The sequence below is a fragment of the Anomalospiza imberbis genome, chromosome Z (assembly GCF_031753505.1).
Source record: "Anomalospiza imberbis isolate Cuckoo-Finch-1a 21T00152 chromosome Z, ASM3175350v1, whole genome shotgun sequence".
Classification (NCBI taxonomy): domain Eukaryota; kingdom Metazoa; phylum Chordata; class Aves; order Passeriformes; family Viduidae; genus Anomalospiza; species Anomalospiza imberbis.
Window position 1 is genome coordinate 16,534,687 of NC_089721.1, and position 23,302 is coordinate 16,557,988.

Consider the following 23,302-nt stretch of genomic DNA (forward strand, 5'->3'; position numbering starts at 1 on the left):
TCAATTTTCTCTGAAAGCAGAAGAAATTTGGGAGTTTAAGTACTCCTTTTATGTAAGAAGTGGAAACAGAGGAGCAGTAAAGGCTCTCTACTGAATACTTCTCATATGACAATTCCAAAAAGCTTCCCTGATGTACACTTCATCTTCTAAGCTAGCTGTAATAGAGTGAAGAAATTGTCTAAAGGGAAAATGACAACATGTATGAGAGGAGGAATTATACAGCTGGGAAGAGGTTACCTGTAGGGTAATCTCAAGGATAAAGCAAACAAGCTGGTGTTATGCAGTGCATATGCATTCTTAATGAATAACTAGCAGATGTACTGCTGACAGGGCTGGCAATTCTTTGATACAGTGGAAGATCAAGGCCAGCCAGTTCTGCCTGCAAAACAGCCCTTAAAGACTGAGGCAAGAGAACATATGGAGATTTGTGCAGTAATGAGTTCAGAGTCATGCATTTGGAGGTTAAACAACTCTGACTTGGGAGCTTGTCAGTTCAAACTAGCAGGGGGAAAATAATGTACTTCTTGTGGTTGTTGTATATCAGTATAATAGCGTGACCATTAACATTGAGTCTTTTCAAAGGCATTAACACTTCTAACCCATTTGACAAGAAATTTCCTCTGAATACTATTCAGTCAGAATTGGCAAATGCATTTATGTGTTTGGTTTTAATTCATCTTTCTTAAGTGCAGACAGAGAAGGACTGCTAGGATACATTCCTTACTACCTCAAAAACAAGAGTTTGGTTTTGCAAAGTTCAACAGAGTCTAAGGGCTGTAAATCAGCCAACCACATATACAGTAGATATTTTAAAAAATGCAATACTGATCCAACAAGCAACCAAGAATTAAGGAACTACAAACACAATCAGTAATAAAGGTATAGGGAGAAATGCAGGATCTGAAATGTTTCACTCAGAATACATGGAGTAGAAACACAAGTAGCTTAACTGATAAGACTACATATTTTAAACAATTACTATACCCTTGTCCAAAAGTGTGACTCATACAGTATAATGGATTAGATTTCCTCATAAGGTGGAGTGATTTCTGACTGATTATGTTAGGTTTTTTCCCATAAATATCCTGTAACACAGGTCTATTTCTGTCCAAATTTCTAGTCTTGGTTAGGATTCTTCACTCGGCATGAAGTTGTTCTCTCTACTAAAGCTGGACACATTACCAGCCTGAAGAGAACATCAGATGGTACACCTCCCTCGAGTCATCCTTCCCACTCTCCTCAGGACAGATATCACTTGGCATTCATCCATGCTGTATTTCACCACCTATGTTACTGCCATCTTTTGTATTTGTTGCTCTGAGTTCCCTACTTTGCTGCCTCACTGCACACGCTCTCTCTCCTCCAGGGCATTTATGACTACACTGAACAGGGCAGACTCTCAGAGAGCTCTACCTGACATCTTCTTTCCTTGCAAAGGACAAGGAGCACTTACTCCTACTGCTCACTTCTCACTGTCAGGTGAATTATTTGTTCATTTCAGGATTCTTTTTCCAATCTCACAACTATTTAGTTTCTTAATATTTGGTTGAAGTAAACATTTGAATATACATGTCTAAACAATGAGATTTTCTTAAAAAAAAAAAAATACTGCTTTGGCCTGAGTTCTCCGTCTTCCTCATTTATCACAGGGATTAGGATAAGAATAGATGTGACTGACACCAGGAAACAGTGAGTATGTTTCTGACAAAGTGGCTTTCAACATCTGTGCTTAAGTAGTGGGTAGTAATAATCTTTCTCCAGAGTTCTGAAACAAAACAAAATTTAAAAGATTCTGTTGTCTTCTCTCCCAGCACCTGAAAAAAAAAGTGCCACCACTTTTGTGCTGTTATCTACTGCCAACTTCACTGCTGTAGCTTTAAACTAGAAGTGATACCTAGACTTATTTTTTAAAAAGCTTAAGTAATATTTTGAGGTTTAAATCTCCTTACACCAGAAGTTCAGATACAAAGCAGAAGTTAACATTTTCCCCAAATAAGCTGTAGACATTTCATTACTAATTCCACCAGCAATAACATCTATGGTATTCATGACAACATTAGAAATACTGCCTGGAAAAACACATGTTCTGTGAAAGCTTAGTTAAAACTTTTGAGCTGATATTACTGCTCACATTCTGTGAAGGTTGGGTAGGGTGTCTTTGCAGACTAAATTAAGTCTTTGGCTTCTCCTCAGTATAAGAACAGGGCTACTTTCCATTTCTCATAGGAGTTTTAGAGTTCAGGAGAGCACCTACCAAGAAATGAACCATCACTCCACAGATCACTAAGTTCAGTGGTTCCATTTTTTGACATTCAGCTTTCTCCTGAAAAGGTGGGTAAAATCCTCTCTTTGTATGAGCATTTCCCTGCACTAGGCAGAAGAGAAAGAGGTACAATAATGTGAGCCAGATGAAGGGAAACAGACAAGGCAGCACAACAAAGAACACTCTCTGCCTTACTTTCCCTGTTGCTTGTCTCTGGTTCCTAGTCAAGTTGCTTCCCTTTTTTGACACCCCCTCCAGTCTCTGGCCTCAGTCCTAAATGTCAACAGTACAATATTAGTACCTGTGTATCAGACCTAAGAGAAAGAAAAATCTATGCCACAGTTGTTTGGGTTTGGGTTTTATCCTTAAATTACAAGACTTAGGTAAGTTGCAACTCCCTCTACCTACATTTCTCCATATTCCCTTTTACCCTTTTGTATACTCTTCTTAATAATACTTTAAAACACCCTCTATACCAGTGTGACTGCTTGGCTTTCCCATAGCTGTGACCAAGCTTCACTCAGCACTTTAAAAGCCCTTGTCTGGAGTTCCTCCCACTGTCAAAATGCCAACTGTCTTACTCAGACACTATATGCATTCTCCATCACTGTACTAAGAAATGTACCTGAAGGGCTGAGGAAAGTACAAGTCCACAGGGCTAACAAGCAAGTTGCTACAGTTTATTTACTTAGAATACAGCTGCATTTAGTAAGAGTGATTTGTAAAAATAACAGAGGCAAATGGTGCTCCTCAGATCTTTTCCCACCTGATTTCAAGCCCACCAGAACATCCACACCACAGACACATCAAAAAGTGAAGCCAAAAGCTGGATGCTGCTACTTCTCAACATTTGGCCCCACAGCACTGATCTCAGCCAGGAATTACTCATCAATTCAACAACTCAAAGTGCATTACCCTGACATTAAAACTTTACAGAGTAAAACAATGGATTATTATTACTATGTTGGCTTTAAAAAGAACCAAAAAATTAGCAGTTTATTCCTCAGAATAAGGTTGGGTTCAGAGATAATGCTCATCTTAGTAGTACAGGTTGAACAGTCAGTATCAAGTAGAACTCATGACAGATTATGAAGTTCAACAGCATTGCCCTAAAAAGTTTCCAATGCCATAAAGACAACAAAAAGCACAATGAAGATAAAACATGAGCACCTTTTCAAGAAGTTTACCAGGTCTTGCAGAAGAGGCAGTCTTGCTCAGAGTGTAATAAAACCTCTTACAAGTAATCTGAAACTTAAGAGTCAAGTTGAAGTCCACTCTAGTGTCAAACAACAGTTTTAATTTCAATTAGTTGCAAAACTAACAACAGTGGGTCATAAAGCTTTGACACTGCTGAAAAAGTGAAAAGCACATCTACTAATCAACAGTCTTCAAAAGGTTTCACTAATCCCCTGATTTATTAATCTCTATTGCTGCAGTAACTACATTTGTCCATGAAGACATACAAAATTAGCTCAGTAAGTGCTTATATTGGTCAATCTAATAAAAGTTTCCTTTCAAAATGAATCCCTTTCATAAACAGCATAAAAGATCAGTTTCTTTTGCCATAAAAGAAATCAGTAAATTGCCTCCAAAGTAGGAGGGAAAGTTTCAGTCAAAACATTACTACACATGCTGTAAGCAGACATTCTCAAAAACATTAAGCCTAATGCCTAAAATGTTAAAGCTGGCACAGGAGCAAAGCTACATAGATCCCTTTTGGGAAGTCATCATGATACAGAGGACATTTTGCCACATCAAACCTAGGAATGTTTTGATTCAGCCTTTTTTTGTTATTATTTAAACTACTTAGAAATCAATGTAACCTAACTACCCATATATCTTTTGATTGGGTTCAAGGTGGAGAAATTAGGTCCTACAGGCCCCATCATGTTCCCTTCTCTCAAAGAAGGTCCAAAGAGCAGTGCTTATCCCACAGAAGTGACTTAACCAAAACTCTTTTTTACTAACTAACAATTCCCTATAAGGAACATCAGTATTTGCATTACTTGTTTTGGTAGCAACAAGTTGTGGAGAACTACTTTGTCTCCCAGAAATTCAGTGCAGGCCTTTGGCTGAGTTAGAAGTTCTGAACTCTTCTCTCTACATCAGTCTATCATATAATAGAAACCTACCAGTGGCTTGTGAGCCTTCAGCTCTGGGACAGAAATGTCAAGCAAAGCCTTGGCAGGGAATAGACAGAAATCCTAGAACAGGGAGCAGACAAAATTCAAAAACTCCCAGGTTGTTCTGTTGCTCTGGTGAGAAGGATGTTTTTTTTCAGAGAGGTTTTCCTTACTCTGCGCTTCTCCCTCCCCCCATGTCACCTACCCCTGGAGCAAGCTGCATGAGTGTCACTAAAGGCAGCAGTCTGAAGAAACAAGATGACTGGAGGAGAAAAAAAAATCAGTTTGGACATGAAGTTACCAGAAAAGCCAAACTGAGCAGGACACCTACAAATAGACATGGTTGGAACCTCACTGAAAGAGAAAAGATATTGACATTAATTTGTCATTTACACTTGAAAAAGTTGGTCTCATGCAGACAACTGAAGACCAAAAATGCCAGACCAAGTACATTTCCAAATGTTCCTAGAGCTGCAAGCCACGGACAATGCCTAGTCATGGCTTTTAAATTACACAGAATTACTATATAAATATATCTAAAAGACTTGGTAAGATAGAAGTATCAGAAAGATCTTCTGGGGTTCCTTAAATGTCAGATCTAATGAATGTGTGCTGTTCTAGACACTGGCCTAAGCCATCTAGAGAGATGCAGTCTTCTAGACTAATACCAAGACTTGTTTGACCCTCAGTCTCAAAAGATTCTAAGACAAAAATTGTGGTTCCCATCCAGACAAAGAACAATTTGGAAAATTGAGAAGTATCTTATTAAGAAGTGGCACTTGGAAAAGAATAAACATTAATTTCTCAGACATTTTATTTCCTGATAAAAGGTGGCAATGGCAACAGAAAGGGCTCAGGCTACAAATAGAATTATGATTCATAAGAGTATTTTTTTATTTTTTAAGATTCCTGAGTTTCTAGCACATCTTGTAAATCTTCATAAAATGTCATAAAAACAAATTCATGTTCATGCAACCTAGTTTCTTTTATGTACAAGAGACTTAATAAATATAATTAATAATATTAATAAAATATCTATGTATGTTCGGGGTTTTTTGGGGTTGAATTTTTTTCTCTTTGAAGTTATTTTATATTCCATTACAGGCCTACCCCAACAAAACCTTTTAGTATAATAATTATTATTATACAGCAAGATATTCAGACCATTTCTTATTACATTCTGAAGACAAGCAGGCCCATCATGCAACAAGGGCATATGCCTAAAAAGAGTCCTACCACTTAGGAATGAGTATCATGTTTCATGTAGTCTGATTAGAGAAGAAAAGTCTGTACAAAAGTGTAATTTATAAACTCTAGATGATTTTTTTGTCATCAATTCCTTCATTGAGGATTCTGTCCCTTTCAGTAAAGTCTCATGTCAGGACAACAATTTTCACTAGATGTGGGATAATCAGAGTTATTGCCCAAAAGTCTTTCATGAGTGAGTTGTGTTCCTGTTGAGGGTATTGAATCTGGAACACACTACTTCCAAAAACTTAAACTGCCTTGGAAAAAGTCTCAAGCCTCCAGTGAGTCAGACCAAAACAAAAAATATTCTGAATTCAGATTCCCAGACTGATCAACTTTTCCTGTCCATTTTGAATAAAGGCAATCTTGAAGAGAGAAACCATTCAACTGGAACCCTCTTCCAATTTAGAGAGTGGTAATATTCCATGTCTCACACTCCCTAGCTGTACAGCTTACTCTAGCCCTTAGTTTTCAGCAGCTATGTAAAAATTTTCACCTCTTGCATGAGACTAAAGAGCTCTCTACATCTGAAACTGAGATTAAGATAGCGAGGTTAACATGTTAACTACACAGAACAGTTGCTTGAAGGTTTGGAAAACATTCAGACTGAAAAGCAAATGACCTGGTTAGACTGTACAGTAACAACTGTAAATGTCCTAGTGGTTGTTCCAATTATAAACTCCAGCCTCCTGCACAAAGACAAGCAATGAAAATCCACTGTGTAACTCCTATAAAAGTATAATAGCAGAAAAATAGCAGAATAGACTGGAATTACTGACATCTCATTGTAAGTTGTAACTTTCACTACAAAGGTATCTAAAATTATAATAGTCCATACCACTCTTTAAATGTGTAGACTTTCATGTGCATTACCTCTAAGTCAGACGTTTCTCCTTGGCTTTAGAGCCAGGAAAAAACACACCTTCCACTGACTTTATACTACAGCAACACCTTCAAATCTAAAAATGAACGATAATAAAAAAACCAAGCAATTTAACAGATTATTGAACTGCAGCTAGAACATTTCTTTAAAAGTCTGAAAGTGCACAGTGCTGCAATTGTTAGTTCACCTGTACCCATATCAACCAAGGTATACAGGAAAATACCTGTATTGGAAAATAAATTTTCCCAAAGGTGTGCTGAAGATATGTCGAAGTGACAAACATTCCTTAAAAGTGAAACTATACTAGTGATTACTTGTTGTGTCAACCTCCTATTTATTGCACAGGTCTGATGGAAGTTTTAATGAATAAGCACTAATGGGAAAACCAGAGTAATGCATGTAGAAGTTCTGCATGCTCATTTGTTTTAAATTACTGTCTTCCATCCTTAAATCACTTCATATACTTCTTACTGATTAATTCATCTTATACATTTATCAGGTAATAAAATATCATCTTTCACATGGCTTGATCAAGTACTGAAGGGACAAATAAGATGTAGCTTCAGCTTCAAGATTATTCTGCACTGTTAAATTTTGATTCTCCAAATCAGCTCAAACCTTACTAAAAACTGGGATACAAGCAGGCTTAAAATATTGTTAGAAAAACCTACTGAAGAATTAAATTGTTCCTTGTCAAAATCATGCGATCTTTAAAACACTGAGCCTCTTTTCTACAAGCAATTAGATTTTCAGTCTCTGTATCCCATTTTATCCCATTCTTCAACGAGTAATCACATTACTTTCAAGCTCAGAAAAAGCTTCTGAGTCAAAATTAGGCTTATTTTTGTAGAAAGTACATGGTAGCAACAGTCACCAGTTATAGGTGTGTGCACTGCATTACAATGCCAAGTTTTAACATCACAAGTGTTTAAATTAGCAGACTAACCCATTCTGAACAAGAGATGTAATCATTCCATAACATTTTGGAAGACATTTTTCCTTTCTAGTGATAAAAGCTTAGTCTAAATACAATTTTTTCTGCTCCTAAAACAAATTAAATTAGAAGATAGAGATGAGTTCCAGATTTTCTGTGCAAACATTATCAACAGCACCTTTAACATGCATATAACTATATACATGGGATTTTGCCTATATAGACTTGTCTTCAACTCATTTACAGTGCTAAGCTCTTGGAAGGCATACATTTTACTCCCATCACCAAAGCTCCCTATATATTAGCTACTTACAGAGAAAATGGGCAGGGTGAACCCCACTGTGTAGAGGACAGTGGATGTGATGGTACTGTCATGGAACGGATACTTGATGCTGTCATCATTACAGAAAAAGCCTCTCTGATACGGTTTTATTTTGGCCAAGTTTAGAACACCAAGGGGTAAGCCAGCTGTTGGGGGAAGGAAAACAAAAAACAAAAACAAGAAATACATGTGGTTAAATCAAAAAAAAAAAAACGTTTCTAATCATGCATGGAGGAAGCTATCAAACATGCATAACTCAAATTTCCTAAGTATCATGCAATTCACACACTTACCAAATTCTGTTTATAGACATTTCTCTTTCAGAACACTACCTCAGAAGGGCTCTGAGGTTACCCATCAGGTACAGATGTTAAAAAAAATACAAAGTTCCAAGTCTTCCATCCATAAGGTCAGTTGCCACAAAACCACACTGAACCAAGATTACATTCAAGAAAAAGCCTTTGCCCCTCACATGACTAAACAGTTATTAAGGGCAGGCAGCCTTTAGTCCCTCCTCCCTCTTCCACTACCCCATGACCTCAGCTTGTATCTGATTTTCCAGCCTTGTTCTATACACTATAATGTGGTCAGTGTTTACAGATAAGACAAAGAATAAACACAGGTTTTGTCATGGTTAGGGAGTTCAAAATTTCATGCAAGTAGTTTTCATGCAGGTAATGGGAACAAAAGAACTGCAGGGACACTAATGGACACTTTGAATGGATTGCATCTCCAGGTAATGAGATTATATCTTGAGATTGCATTTACACAGCTTTTGTACACTTTGGAAGATTTCTGCATGAAAATATACAAGTTATTAATATTGCAGCCGAGACCTGGGTACATATTATAGCTCTTTGAATTTACACACTGTGATGTATTACCAATTCCCTCTTTCACAAATTAACTTGCATTATACTGATAGTCATGCAAGAGAAGCCATCAAAACTTCTGATAATTATATTCAGGTCTAACTTATTTCTGATAAGAACCATGTGCCATGTAATGCACATTTGCAGGAGCAATAACATCAGGAAATCAAACTTTTTATTTTACTTCCTCATAAAATCTAAGGTTGGAAAGGACCTCCTAGATCATTAAGTCCAGCTTTTAACCAAATAACACCATGCCCACTTTCTCCCTTTCTTTTGATCAACTGAGTAAGCAATAAACTGAAGTGGGTAAATTACATAATGCTAAATCCCCAAACAAAAAGTAAATTTTGTTTTAAAACATGGTAAAAATGGGCAAATAACTATTTTCCCCAAAATCCATAAAATAAGCAATTCTGCAAATAGACATTCTATATGTAAGTTAGAGGGTGAGTGCCATTACTGAAACAGAAAAGACTACTCAGTATATAAACAACCTGCTGTATTGAGAACAAAAAACATCTCAAAGAAGTTAACATGATGAGTGATTCATTTGATTTCTGGTGATATGTGTTGACTGCCAGGTAAGTAGCTCAAAGGTGATTAAAGTACACTTATTGCTATATACTTCATTAGAAGAAAAGACATCAAGAGTGAAACTGTAGGAATAGAGGATAAATCCGGGCCCCTTCTTTGGGCTGCTGAGTTGCAGTGCAAAGGTTTCTGAAGTGCATATTGAAACTGTACATGGTTGTAGCACCCCAGCTTTCAACTCCTCTTCCTCACAAGGAAGGAGATGCGGAGTATTTTAAATCCTCTTATGGAGCAGAGGGAAATTTTTTTCACAAATCATCTGAAACATGAAAACTGTCCACATTACTGATGCTTACCATCCCATATAGAAAAAGTGAACCAAAATACAAATGGCATTAAGCTTATTCAACTTCAAGCACAAAGTTTTTCATTATGTAGCATGGTATACCATTGAATCAACTATTATCTCAAAGGTCTCTTTCCTTCCTTCTGCTTTAATGACTGAGAAAGGAGAGGAAGCTTGACCACACACAAGTGGCAGACAGAAGCGGATGAAACAGAATTCCAGCCCTTCAAATATGAAGGGAGCTACACTGAAGAACTCAGAAAGTTCACTCTGACCACACGAATTGCTGTATGTCTGCATGCCTGGAGCAAAGTTTCAGCTCCCCTCAAGGCCATGGCAAGATTCCACTAGCATAACACAGAGTCCATGCTTCCTGTCTTTACCTCTGCTGTTGCATACCGAGCAGGATGATGGAGTGGTAATCCCATTACCTGTTTGATACAATCATATCTTCTCAAATAGGTCACCTGATTTTCACATATGGAAATACCACATGCTCATGATTAACTTAAGCAGCAGCTTGTGTTTTGCATAAGTGGACTACTTCACAGACATAAATATCTGTCTTCCACAAAAAGCTGCTACAATCTAATATCAAGAACTATAACACATAATGAACTTTTGACCTGGGAAGGGGGGGAAATGAAAAGCAGCAAATAAAAGGGTCAGATGAGAACAGTTTCAAAGTGACTACAAAACTCATCTGTATCACCTACATTAAAAGAATATAAAAAAACCCCAAAGTTGGTTACACATCTTACACAAACTGCCCATTTCCATTTTTTTTTATTACTGTTACATTCTTACTGCAATCTAAATGATGCACTGTTTTCCAACAGTGGACTAGGACTATAAGATTTTGTGAAGTGGTATTCAGTTGATCATTAACCTATCCCAAACAGTGGCAACATTTTTTCTGTTGCTCATTTTACAGGGAGAGAAGACAACACATAGTACATGTAAGCAAACAGTCCTGAACTTTTAATTGTAGGCAGAAAAAAACCCCACCACTAATGAACAAACCAGTCCAGTACTGCCATCAGAGGTGCCAAGCATCTCCATGACCTTTAAGCAGGCTGAACTTATGAGGAATGTACTTATGTTCAGTCGCATTAGCTTCTACAAACTGGAGCAAAGAGTGACCAGGATCTCATGCAAGATCACCAGGATAAAAGGCAATCCTGTAGATTGTAGAGCAGTTCTCATGCCTTACCCTCTGCTCAGTATACCTTCTTTTCCTTTATACCTAGCTAGTACCAGCAGTAACCTCAAAGTGCTCTTCTGAACCAGGTAGCTTTATACCTTAAGGGCTCATAATGGCTTAGTTGTTATTCACACCCTATAAAGCATGACCTTCAGCTGTAAAAAGACTATTACTTGAAGTCACCATCATTCAGACTGGAACATATTAGAATTGGATTTCATCTACTCTCTGGTAAAAATTGTGCAGTTTATCTTGTCAAGAACTAGTGACTAACAGACTCCATGCTGTTTTGCTACGTAGTAAGAAACAGACAGCAGTCCTCTGACCTTTCTCTCCCCTCTAATTATAAAGAGAAAACAACCTGGTCACTCCAGTGCTGTGTAACTTAAGAAAGAAGAAAGGACAGACTTCTGCAATGCTCACACAAATAGACTCTAGCTGATCCATAGACAAGGCTGGATGGGGCTTGGAGCTACCTAGTCAAGTGGAAGGTGTTCCTGCCCATGGCAGGCATATTGGAATGAGATAATCTTTAAGACCACCTCCACACAAAATATCCTATGATTTTATAACCCTCAAAGCTACAGATGTAGTAACAAAGTTGAACAGGAAAAGAGACTCCAAAGATTTGAAGCCTTTGCCTATGAAAGGTAAACAAGTTTCATACACATGAATAAGAAAAAAAAAAAACATAGTAAAGAGGGAGACAAAGGTGAGAACAAAGCTTGAATTACTCAGCAGGGATCGCAGGGATGGGAACAGCCTCTAAGTTTTGGGCTAGAACGGTAAGAATAGGACAATACACATTTGTACAGTTACATGGGGTATGCTGAGTTCACAAGGAGTTTCCAACTCTAATTTGTAGGTCCAAGCCAGTTGCAGTGTAGTTTCCGCTGACAACCTACAGAAATTCACGGTAATATACATAGCCTCCAGGAACTATTTGATCACATCTGACTGGATGACATAGCATGACAAATGCCTGTAAGAAGGGAAGGAAGGGAGGTCCAGGCTAGGAGAATAGGGAGGAAGTCCGTGTGAGAATGGTCCTCCGCCCACAGAAAAAGAATGTTAAAAATAAAATACCACTACCCAAGGGGAGAAAGAGATTTTTTTTTCCCAAAGGAAATCTGCTTAATCAAAAAATATTGATTTACTATTTTTTTAGTGGGCTTTTTTAAGAGTAAACAAAAATGAATTAAATTTCACAGTTTATCCTACAAATGAAAGTGATGAGTACCAATTCATCATCTTTACAATGTGTGTAACACTGCACTACTCTTCTCATCTGTGGCATTTATCACACTTGTAATTTTAGAGTTTGGTGCTTAAGCTTGGAGTCAGATTCTGAAGACTTCCAGGTGTCCATATAGCTTTGGCAGCAAGCTGCCTGTTCTTCTTAAAAAGGAGAAAAGCATTTAGAGCCCAATTAGTGTATTTTACAACAGTTGCCATAAATATTTAAGATCAGCAAAGAATATTATTGTTTTATGTCTAAAAGGAAAGAAATTCTTAAAGTTTTACCACTTCAGCGATACTGTACTGCCTACCTCTCAACCAGATGCAGCACTCACAAAATTTGGCTCAGCCTTCAAGAGCAACCCAAGACAACCTAGACTGTCCTGTCCTTCTCCCACCTCTGGCCATCCCCCACCCCCCTTCTTGCCTTGGCATTAGTTTTCACATCCACGTGTCCAAAAAGACAAGCCCATGACCACACAACACTGTTTTTTCAGAGCCAATTGCTCATCTGGCCAACTGTATTACTCTAAGAGCTGGCTTAAAGGATAGAGTGAGAACATGTAGCCAAGGGTGTGGAATAAAGGACAAGGACAGACTGGGACAGATCAGCTTCAACACCTTATGAAACTGCATCTTGATCAGTGGTGCATTCTTCCCCACAATATTAAAGAGTACAAAGGAATGCACTGTATTTTGTAAACACAGGTTAATTAACCCATTTGGCCTCCTTATCTGTGCAAGTAACTGAATCTCTACTTGAGGTCCTGTGCAGTCAAACTCACACTGAATTGCTGTTTCAAGGCCTCCAAGGCAATATTACTCTGTACTCCTATCCAGTCCTCAATCAGGAAGTTTTCTTCAACAAAGCAAATTAATATCTAGAAATGGGAGAAAGGCAGTTACCCCTAAGGGATACTATGGCAAATGAGAACATTCTAGCTTGATTATTAACCAAAGTGTTTTCTTCATACTGCAAAGAACTCACAACTAAGTGTTAATTAGGAGACCCTGTACTGGACTAACATGAGACTGAGAAGAGTTTTTATGTTTCTCTACACTTACTCTGAAGAATATGATCAGTACATTCTGCACTTGATATACTGACAAAGTCAGCTTCAGGTTTTGTAAAGAAATTCACAGTTTATAGTTTAGTTAGAGAGTGTCAAAAAACAATTCTAGCTGTACCAGAGAAACCACAAAACACATCAAATTATATCCTCAAAACAGATGAGCTACTTTTTACAGCTTACATTCTTATTAGACAGATGATACTGTAAATAACCCCACAGAGTCATTTCAAGCTAAACCTATACAGCTCTCAATTGCTACAGAGAGCAAGAGAGAATTTAAGTTCTCCTACTCTTACACATGTATTTTTGCTTTTATTTTCTGACAGGACAACCATGTTGTCTTCACTCTTCATTTTTCAGTGTACAACTATGTGAGGAAGTAGGCAAGAGATTTAAAGAAACTCAGGTCAACTTCATGCTTCTGGAGAGAGTTTGGAAACATCTGTAAAAGGTACTGCTCTCTGCAGAAAAGGAGACAGGCTGAAATTCCTCTTCTATGAACAGTCAAGAGAAGGAATCAACACCTTTTAAAACAGGAGGTTCTGGAAATACAAAAAACTACCAAGAGGAAGAAGAAATTAAAATAATGAGAAAACATTTATACTTTTGATAACTAGAGGTAAGGAGTGTACAAGAGAAAAATCAGTGCACTATCTATTTGCAGTAGCTGAGACAGGGTAGCCCACAACTTACCTCCTAGCCACTTTAAAGAACTTTATCTTACTTTTCTACACTAAGGAATGTGAAGTATTTCTAATACCAGCACACTGATTGTTCTGATAATGCCAGAAGCTGTGATAGGCTTCAGTAAACAGGATACATGTGTTTAAAAGCCTGAACAACATTCTAATCTCGCCTACAATTCTACTTGCAACTTTATGCTATGTACATTTTTATTTGTCCTTTGATCTATGACTTGGCCAGCAGAGAAGCCAGATCAGCAATTGAGCAAGTGCCTTGCCACTTTTTGTTATGCCAGGCAAGGGTGATGGAGGCAGGAAGCAAAGGAAACCTTCCTCTGAGTTTGAACAGCCTCAACACAAGCAATTTCTAGTCCAGTCATTTACTAAGACAGAACTACATTATATTCCAATTTCTCTGCATTCAGCAGAGTCTACTGCATGTGAGCACTAGTTCAGTTATCTATAGTCCAAATCAATTAGAACAGGTCAAAACTCTTGTTTAAAAATATTAGCATGGACAAGTGTATTCTCCCTTATATCTACATTTCAATTTTTAAAATTGACTTTTATAAGCATTAAAAAAGGTTGCTCTAAAACCTATGCAACTGTCTCTCCTGTGAGCACTTAGAGAAGTGCAAATGCAAATTAAAAAATGCAGAAACAAGACAGTAATATACTCTATCCTGCTCTATTACTTAGCAAAACACACACCTGGACAAGTGAGCCAACTGCAGGTTGCAAGCAAAGACTGTGCCCTGGGCTCTGCTCTGGACAGGGGGAAGAGGAGGCTGAAGCTGGCCCGGGGATGGACACACACCTGGAAGTCATTAGCAGTTCATCCAGTTGGCTGAGGCCAATTGCCCCATTACTGACAGACCTGAAAACATTAAAGACTCCCCAGACTAACAGCTAAAAGACACTGTAGGGGCAGAGGCAGAGAGGGACTAGAACAGGAGAGGTCAGCAGCTTTTTGCACTGCAGTGCTGTTCAAGGGGTTAGTTATGGAAAGAATCCAGCTGGCTGTAGCCAGAGTAAAGGTGACTTCTCCCACTATAACCCCTCCTGTGTAGGGGAAATGAAATATTTCCTCACTGCTTGCATTACGTGCTCAGCATCAAATTCAGTTAAAGGCTTTGATGGTACTGTATGGAGAATTAAAAACAATGTACATGCCCCTAAAGATGTAGATCTCCGCATACAATCTACCTAAATCACAGACCTTACAGACCAGGACAGCAACACAAAGAAAAGGAACTGTCAAGGTCAGCTGGTCCGCAAGACAGGGAAGGATTTTTTTTTTTAACGTAGGTGACACCAACTCTGAATGCCATTCAACACTACTTCTCTTTTAAACACCAGAAGTTGTAACTATTTTCCCATTTTCATCTTTGTTTTGTGGGAGTGCACAACAGGAGGCTTTCAGAGTATTTCAGCTATAACTACACACCCTAACTTGAAATACCATTCAGTCTCTAGAAATATAATAGGCAATTAGTTGTCAGGAACGTAAAAGCTGATTTTCCAATGAATCCTAGAAGCATAACAGTATTTTATTTAAACAGTCTTTAACAAAGTCAGCAGTGCTACAGAGGGACTCAGAATTTCCATGACATTGTACACCCTGTCATACACAACAACGTCACTTTAAACTGCACACACTGCTGCATGCCATCATGTCTAAGAGACCAGAACTTCATTTTCATGTGAGACTGAAGTCTGTAGTGTCTAATGGTACACTGTAAGAACAAACTCTATAAAAAGCTCAATCTAAACAGATTTTAAAGGGAAAAGAGACCATACCCCATATTTTCTTGAGCTATCAGAGCAGTTTGTTTTGTAATGATTCAGGAGGCTGCCTGAAAACGTCCATTACTTCAGAATCTGGAAAAAAATATTTATACAACATTGCTCTTCACACTTGAGTACAATGAATAATGCCACAGCATAGAAAGTTTTACATTACATATAATAGCCCAGGTGCTGCTTTCCATTTGTAGTAGAAGTTACCAGCATTAGATTTGTGATCTCAGTTTCTATGTATTAAGGTATATAATTTTCTAGTGTTGATGATTGGACTCTTACATTTAAAGAAGAGATGGGAAGAATGAACAGAGTCTGCATGCAGAAATAATGACCTGACTTCCATTCCCAGGATCTCCACTAGTGTTAGACCTAGCCATCACACTGGCTTGGAGTATTGTAGCTGAATACTAGTGCTGCACTGTAGGCTTACCTAAGAACATAAAATTGAAGCCCAGTTTCCACAAGTCAGCAAAAACTACAAAAACTCACTCAATGGAACACCAAGGAAAGCAGACACAAAGTAAAATAATGACAAAGATGATCTTTGGAATTTAATAGAGAATAGTTTCTGACTATTTGACAGGCTCGATCTCACTGTCTGCCCTCTGTACCCCTTAAGGGCTATTAGCTTGCTCCATATGAGAAGTTTTCCCTGGTTATAATTAGCAGTTTATTCTCTCAGGTCTCTCCACCATCAGCTTCCAAACCACCCTTCAGCTTAAGATAAGCACAGTTCACTGCCCTTCCATGCTTCAAAACAAGGCAAATTCAGACATATCCATTTTCCTTACCATCCCAGTACTCCAGTTTGAGAAAATATTGCACCTATTGCTTAGTTTCAGTGACTTAGTAACCTAAGACTTCTTGGTAATAACAGAACTAAGTTAAATGGACAAAAATGCACTAATATTAATTTGAGGCAAAAATGCCCCTGTATTCTAAAAGATGCAGAAGTCACCTGAGGTGCTGAAATTTGATACGTAATTCCTTCTACACTAAGGCAGAAACTGAGCATAATTCCTGTTTGGTAGTTTTCTCCTTTCCTAGGAAAGGGATCACAAAACATTGTGACCCTTCTTCCAAACCAGGGATGGCTAAGTAACAAACTGAAGCTACCTTATGAGACTCAAGGAAACCCCACACAGCTCCTCTGAAACTTGCTTATTTAGCAGAGGTAGAAAGAGGAGAGGAGGCACTAAAATCTAGGCTATGTCTAGAAAATCTGTCGTGTACTCAGCAGCACCACAGAAATAACAGTGTACTGATATGGTTCATCCATACCTTTTGTTTCATTTAGCAGCATCTGGTGGATAGACATTCCAAGATGGGTGTCCTGATCTGACACACCTGTATTTTCTAATCTAAAATTTTTAAAATCCTTCATTTTCCTATTGCCAAATATCAAGACACCACATGAATGAGAGATGCCAAAATTGAGCTGAAGTACAATACAAGTAAAACTGAAGTGCCTTCCCAAACTTCTGAGTCAGACCTCTTCTTGGTCACAGCTTCTTAAAGATGAATTAGTAAAGTCTATAACAGAGCAAAAGCAGCCTGTTCTTGTACTGGTCAATTCCTCTAACTCAATGTGGAACAAAAAGAGTGTTTGATAAGTGCACTAGAAAGTTTAAACATTATCTTTCTAGATCACAATTTGTTAAAGAAGTTTATTTGGGTCAATTTTTGTCTTACATACAAATAAACAGTCTTGATTTTAACAGCTCTGACTGTATGAGGAGGATGAATGGACTAGAGAATATGGTAAAAGTAGAGCCAAAAACACAACTCGGGTTTATCAATAGATAGTTTTGGTTCTGTACCTTTGAGATCAGTCTCATAACTTGAAAAAGGAAAACTTGTCACAGAAAGTGGGTCAAGTCCTTTGTAGTCAATTGTTAAACAAGAAGAGACAGGCATCAGATCCTTAATATAAGTAGGACAATTTTTTTAGTTTTAAAATTGCAGGATTGAACTATTCTGGCTGGTAAATTGATTGTAAGTCTACTCACTGACAGGACTGAGAAATTTGTTGTTACAGCTGAAGTGACTATCTGTTTTAGTGGAAGATGTCCCTATCCATGACAGGGGGCTGGAACTATATGTCTTCAAGGTCCATTCCAACACATTCTATCATTCCATGACTAGTGTTTCCAGATGTAGTGGCAATAATATGGATTAAAAAAAAAAAAAAACCAAACCAAAAAAACCCAAACAAAACCAAAAGAGCTTCAGAAAGGATCCTAAGGAAATCTGGCTTCTTCAAAATAGCTTTAAATTATTTTAATTCTTGTCATAAAACTAGCTGTTTGCTAGTCATCCATTATCTAAATTTCTAGTGTCTGTAGGTTTTTCAGTTGTTTTCAATCAACTATTTTACCTGAATAAAACCTAAGAATTATGAGCTTCTTTTGCACGACAGGGGATAAGGAAGAGAAGCACCCCCACCAAATCAAGCAGATAGAGCAATAAATAAACTCATTTTAAAGCCATATTTCTCTGGGTGGCATGTCTTGCCAATAGGTTTCTATGCAATTCTGTTCAGCACTTTTTTCTCTTTTCCTCCATCCAAGGTGAGTTTGTTTTAGTTCTCCTGGACTAATTCTGGAAAGAGGATTATCAGTTGTGGGGGATAGTAAATCCGAGTCAGTTGGCATACTACAAGGCTCAAGTTCTCTTCTCATTGGGCACTTCCAAGAGTCAGGTCACCTCTTTGTGCTACCTGTCTTCCACTGCTGCAACACGGTCACAGATAGAGGATTACCACAGCTTAATCCCCTCATCAGCATCTAGCCAGCAACAGTGCGCCTACATAAAACTATGCAGTAGCAGGCAACCAGTAATCAGCTCTTTATTTCTCCTACCAGGGCTGTGATTGTGCAGCCTTCAGACCAAGCTGCTTTCAGCCAGTATCAATTCATACTGCCTAACCCTTTAAAACCAGGAGGCATGTTACATCAGCTCAGTACAGCATAAACAAATACTCAAGAGGTATAGAGGGGAGGCAGGAATTCTTCAGCTATGAGAGATAAGCTATTTTATATTTTAATTTTAGTGTGATACTTAATTTTCTACATAAAATGTCAGAAGCCCCTCCTTGCAAAGGTCACCACCCTCATGTAAGAAAGCTGCAAGAGCCCTTCTGACTGTTTAAGGCTAAGGAAAAAAAATCACCAGGACTCAAGCAGCTGGTAAGGAACCAAAGAGCTGATAAGCATCTTGCTCTACTGTGTCAAGAGAAAATAATATAGTCCTGAGTTCACGATTGGGCTCTTGGAAAGGCACTAGAAGGTGAACTAGGATTCACCCATTGCTGTAAAAAAGTAAATGCAAGAACTGCTGGTTTTGTGTCAGAAGTTATTGCAAGATACAATACAGCAAAAGCTGGCAGAACATGAATCAGACTGATGACTTTGAATAGTGTTCATTAACTAATTGATCTCTTACCTAAAGTTTTTCTGCAGGCTTCTGATCAAGAGGGAGAAAGTCTCTGATAAAGCATCTTTCTTTATGTTGCAGAAAATAAAAAATTACTGTTGCAAAGAAGAAAGAATTAGGAGAGGAAAGATTTTCCCAGTTTCAGGTAACGAGTATGTTTCCAATTAACTGAGAGTGTCAACAAGTACCAGGTCATGGTACCTGGTGGATAGTGTCACTGAAAGCAAACTGCTCTTTCACATGTACTTGTTACAGCTTTACAATGTATTCATGCACTAGGAAAAGCAGTTAGAACCCACATGATGTGGAAAATAAGAACGGTGACACATATGTCAGTGAGTCACAAATAATATCGGAGGAGGTTTTATTTGAACTAGGGCAATCAGGAAGTGCTAACCCACATAGAAGGAACCTTCCCTGACTGCACAGCAATACCTTAATTGTCACCGAGACTGCAGCCTTCAGCGGCAGCGTGAGTAAACACTCCCAAGAGAGAAGAACAGCAATGAATGCAAAATACTGGGCAGGGTGGTCCAGCCATCTCACCCCCACAGGTCACACCCTGCAAAAGCAAACTCGCTGTGTCCTGTACACTCGCATCTGCTGTTTAGCATGTTGTCATGTATCACAAAACATTGCAGAAGTCTTTAAACAGCAAGCTGAAAGCAATGTGAGTGTTTACTATTTCTGGATTCAGTTCACATGTCCTTCTGTTTGGAAGGACTAAGTTCTTCTCTTACTCAGAAGTAGTTTCATGAAATAAAATAATCATCATCATAATGCATAAATAAGACTGACATAGTCTCATCTTCCCCACAGTCAGAGGGTAGGACAAGGAGAGGAAGAAAAAAGATTAAGTGTCACACCTTTAAATAAATCTACCTAAATCACAGACACACACACACAAAAATCACAGGATAGCTCTTTTTTCCCCTTCCCTTTCTTTTGGAGAACTAATGCTGGGAAAGTTGAAACCACACCAAAATGGTTTGACTAAACCAGGAGTGAGTAAGTCAGACACACAAACATAACTATATTCCACAGCAGTTTTAAGTTTAAGTAATTATTTATTTCCAATATATTGCAGAAAAGTGAATAGAGCACCAAGGGTTTAATTCTTTAGAAGGCTTCAGTTTTTCTAATCTTGGGTTGGATATATTCTTGCATTACACCAGCAATCCCTTATTGACAAGTACACTCCCCAGTTACTAATTATTATAAGTAATAAGCTTGTCAGCAATTGCATAGTCAGACAAGGGACTAAAGAAATACAGTTGTGTTGTATTGCACCCCGGCGCTCAAGTTAGGCATGAATTCCAACATGTACAGACCAGATGAAAGTCATCCCAGAGTTGTGACAGCAAGTGTGTTCCTTATCGCTTAGCTCACCTCTGCAGAGCTTCCTTAAATCTTTGTCTTTGTGAGAGTCTGATCTAACGATAAATGTATTTAGCAGTTCTTCCACTGATTGCAGGAATATTGTTATGTGTTTCCCAACTTTGTTCTTTAAGTGTTGTTTACCTGCCTTAATGAAAAAGGAACCTGATCTGCAATCAAACAAACAATAGACCTGTAAGAGTGACACAGAGTGTATATATGTGTATATATATAGTGCCTAATGAAAACACCAGTTGCAAGCTAACTAATTAAGCTGATCTAATAAGCTGTCACTTTTTGCATGACAGTTTGGAAGTGTAATAAACCATAAGAACCAAGCCTCAGTATACCTGTGAAAAATGGTTTTACTACTGTCTAGAATGCCGACCTCTGCCAATCTCCATCCTATATAAAATGTCTATCAGAAAACCTAGGAGAGTCAAGTAACAGAAGTATGAGCAAGAAAGAAATCCCACAGTCCAAGCCACTCATGCTTTCCAGTGCCAGAAGCAGCTGAGCACTGTCCACTGGAGAGTGGGTAGTAAGGGAGGTGCTGCCTGCTGCACTGCAGAGCTGCATGCAGACATGCAGCACACACACACACCCAGCACTGCAGATCAGCATATATGGAATGCAGATACAGCCTCCTCGCACTATTTGAGGACAGATACTGCAGAAACCTGCAGCTTTTGCTTTTTTTAGATTGCAGAATACAAAGCTAATTTAATGCCGAAATACCAGTGTTATTTTTAGAATAAGAGAATTATCATGCTGGTAAGAGCGAAGGAGTTATTTTCTCAGGGCACCAAAGACAGCTTTCCCTGAATTCTCTCTCCTTTAGTGGATAAAAAGGCAGATGAGGGAGAGATCTTTCTTAAGGACAATTAAAAGAAACTTAGATGCAAGTTTCAGGCAACTAAATTGGGCTAATTTTAAAGAAGTTTTTACTGCCTACTATTTTTCCCCTCTCCCCACCTCCTCTTCTTTGATGTCTTTCTTATTCTCTTACCTCGGCTCCATCTTAAGCATGTCACATCTTTCAATAAATCTACCTAAATCACAGACACACACACAAAAATCACAGGACAGCTCTTTTTTCCCTTCCCTTTCTTTTGGAGAACTAATGCTGGGAAAGTTGAAACCACACCAAAATGGCTTGACTAAACCAGGAGCAAGTAAGTCAGACACACAGTCAGAATCATGCACTTCCACTGCAGTGAGTTCATGGGTATGTCAGATCACTGCAACTTCAAGCGGTATGCTTGGATATCACTTGGGCTTCAAGTCCAACATTACTGAGACAATTAAATTCATTCTTCTTCCGCATCTGCACTTACTTTGGAAAAGGTATAAACAGGAAAAAAGAGAAGAAAAAAGAAAAGCTCTATATTAAGCGACAAGAGTTACCTTGGGGATTCTGAGGATCCTACTGGTACCCCTTTTTGTGGTAGCATGGGCTACCACAGCAAGACTGAGGGTTCAGTGCTCAAGTGAAACTGGTCTTCCTAGTTTTTAAACCATCAGTTCTGTTAGAGGCCTTGTAGTCTCTGCAGTGGAGATACTAGCTATAATTTATCCATACGGGCAAGTCGCTTTATCTGGGCAGTTACCTCTGTCATTTGAGCAGATACCAAAGTGCAAGGGCAGGGGGGTGGGCAGGGGAAAAAGTGAGAGTTAAAGTCCACAATCAACAGGAACTATTTTTTTTAACAGTAAAAAAATTAAACAGCCCACTGGACACAGGTAAGACCTATGTTCTTCTAAGGGCCTGTCTCAGCCACATGAGAGTCAGGCAGAAGAAGAGAACTTGGTCCGACATCCAGTATCTTTCCCATTCTGCAAATGGAAAATCTTTTTATCTCAGCTGGAGTTTCACTGAAACCTGTAACTCAATGTATTTAAAGTTGCAGGTGTCAGGGAACTTCATATTATGCACTGCCTGCATTTTTCAGACTTTTCAGGAAGTAAACAAGCCCAAGGGAAAATAAGTCTGGCAACCTTCCAGCACACTGAGGCACCAGATAAGTGCATCTGTGATCCAAATGCTACACAGGGTGAGGGGGAGAGAAGGGAAAGGTGTGTAAACTGATATTACACTGCAGGGCAAGGTCAAGAACCTACCTTCCCACGTAATGACTTGGGACAGGGAAACCCTCATCCTTTCAGGTGGATGGCCATCAAGTTATATGCTTCTGCAGTCTTACTTTCAATACATTTTGCTTTCCTTGATTACTCAAGATTACTTACAATATACCCATATGCTCAATGCAGAACATTTGCATATACATAGTGCAAAATTTTTGTCTAACTATAAAGATTTTGTAATGACAATTATCCAGACAGACAAAACTGCTTCACTTACCATAAAGACAGCATGAAAGTTTAAGCCTCACAAATGCACGGTTTGATAAAACTCCCCATCTTAATAAAGACTGCTCACAGTGGATAACATGGATCCACTATCATTTTGCAAAAGCTCTCTCTCCTGCAACATTACCTCAGAGCAATGTATCATTCATTGTAATTTTGCTTTTTAATGGCATTTAGCTACAAGGTACCATTGCTATTTGAAGCACCCAGCAAGAGAAAAATGTCATTATGTTTATACTGATGCTACAAACATCATCCAAAAAATTCAGCCAAGCAGAAAATCATGAGCTAGGCCTGAACACTATCCACTGAGCATGACAAGAAAGCGCTTAGATTACTGAAGTACTGACATTATTTGCTTAAGAAGCAAACATCCAAAATCAGCACTTCCTAAGACCAAGAAGTACATCTCCAGAGAGTAAAGACACTTCCCAGGCTCCCAATACTGAGAGGTGCCACTTTATGAAGTGAAATTGCCCCTTTCCTGATCAGTAACTGACATCACTGCTCTTTACACTGTCTCATTACGTAAAAGGAGACTTAATGCAAATTGGCAGGACATAAAATCGTTTCAATAGAGACTGAAATAGAAT

The 23,302-nt window shown here is 38.4% G+C and overlaps 1 protein-coding gene across 1 annotated transcript in view; it reads right to left on the minus strand.

Moving 5' to 3' along the window:
• PLPP1 (phospholipid phosphatase 1) overlaps positions 1–23,302 on the minus strand; it is a 61,650-nt gene that overhangs the window by 37,364 nt on the left and 984 nt on the right. The window lies entirely within an intron of this gene.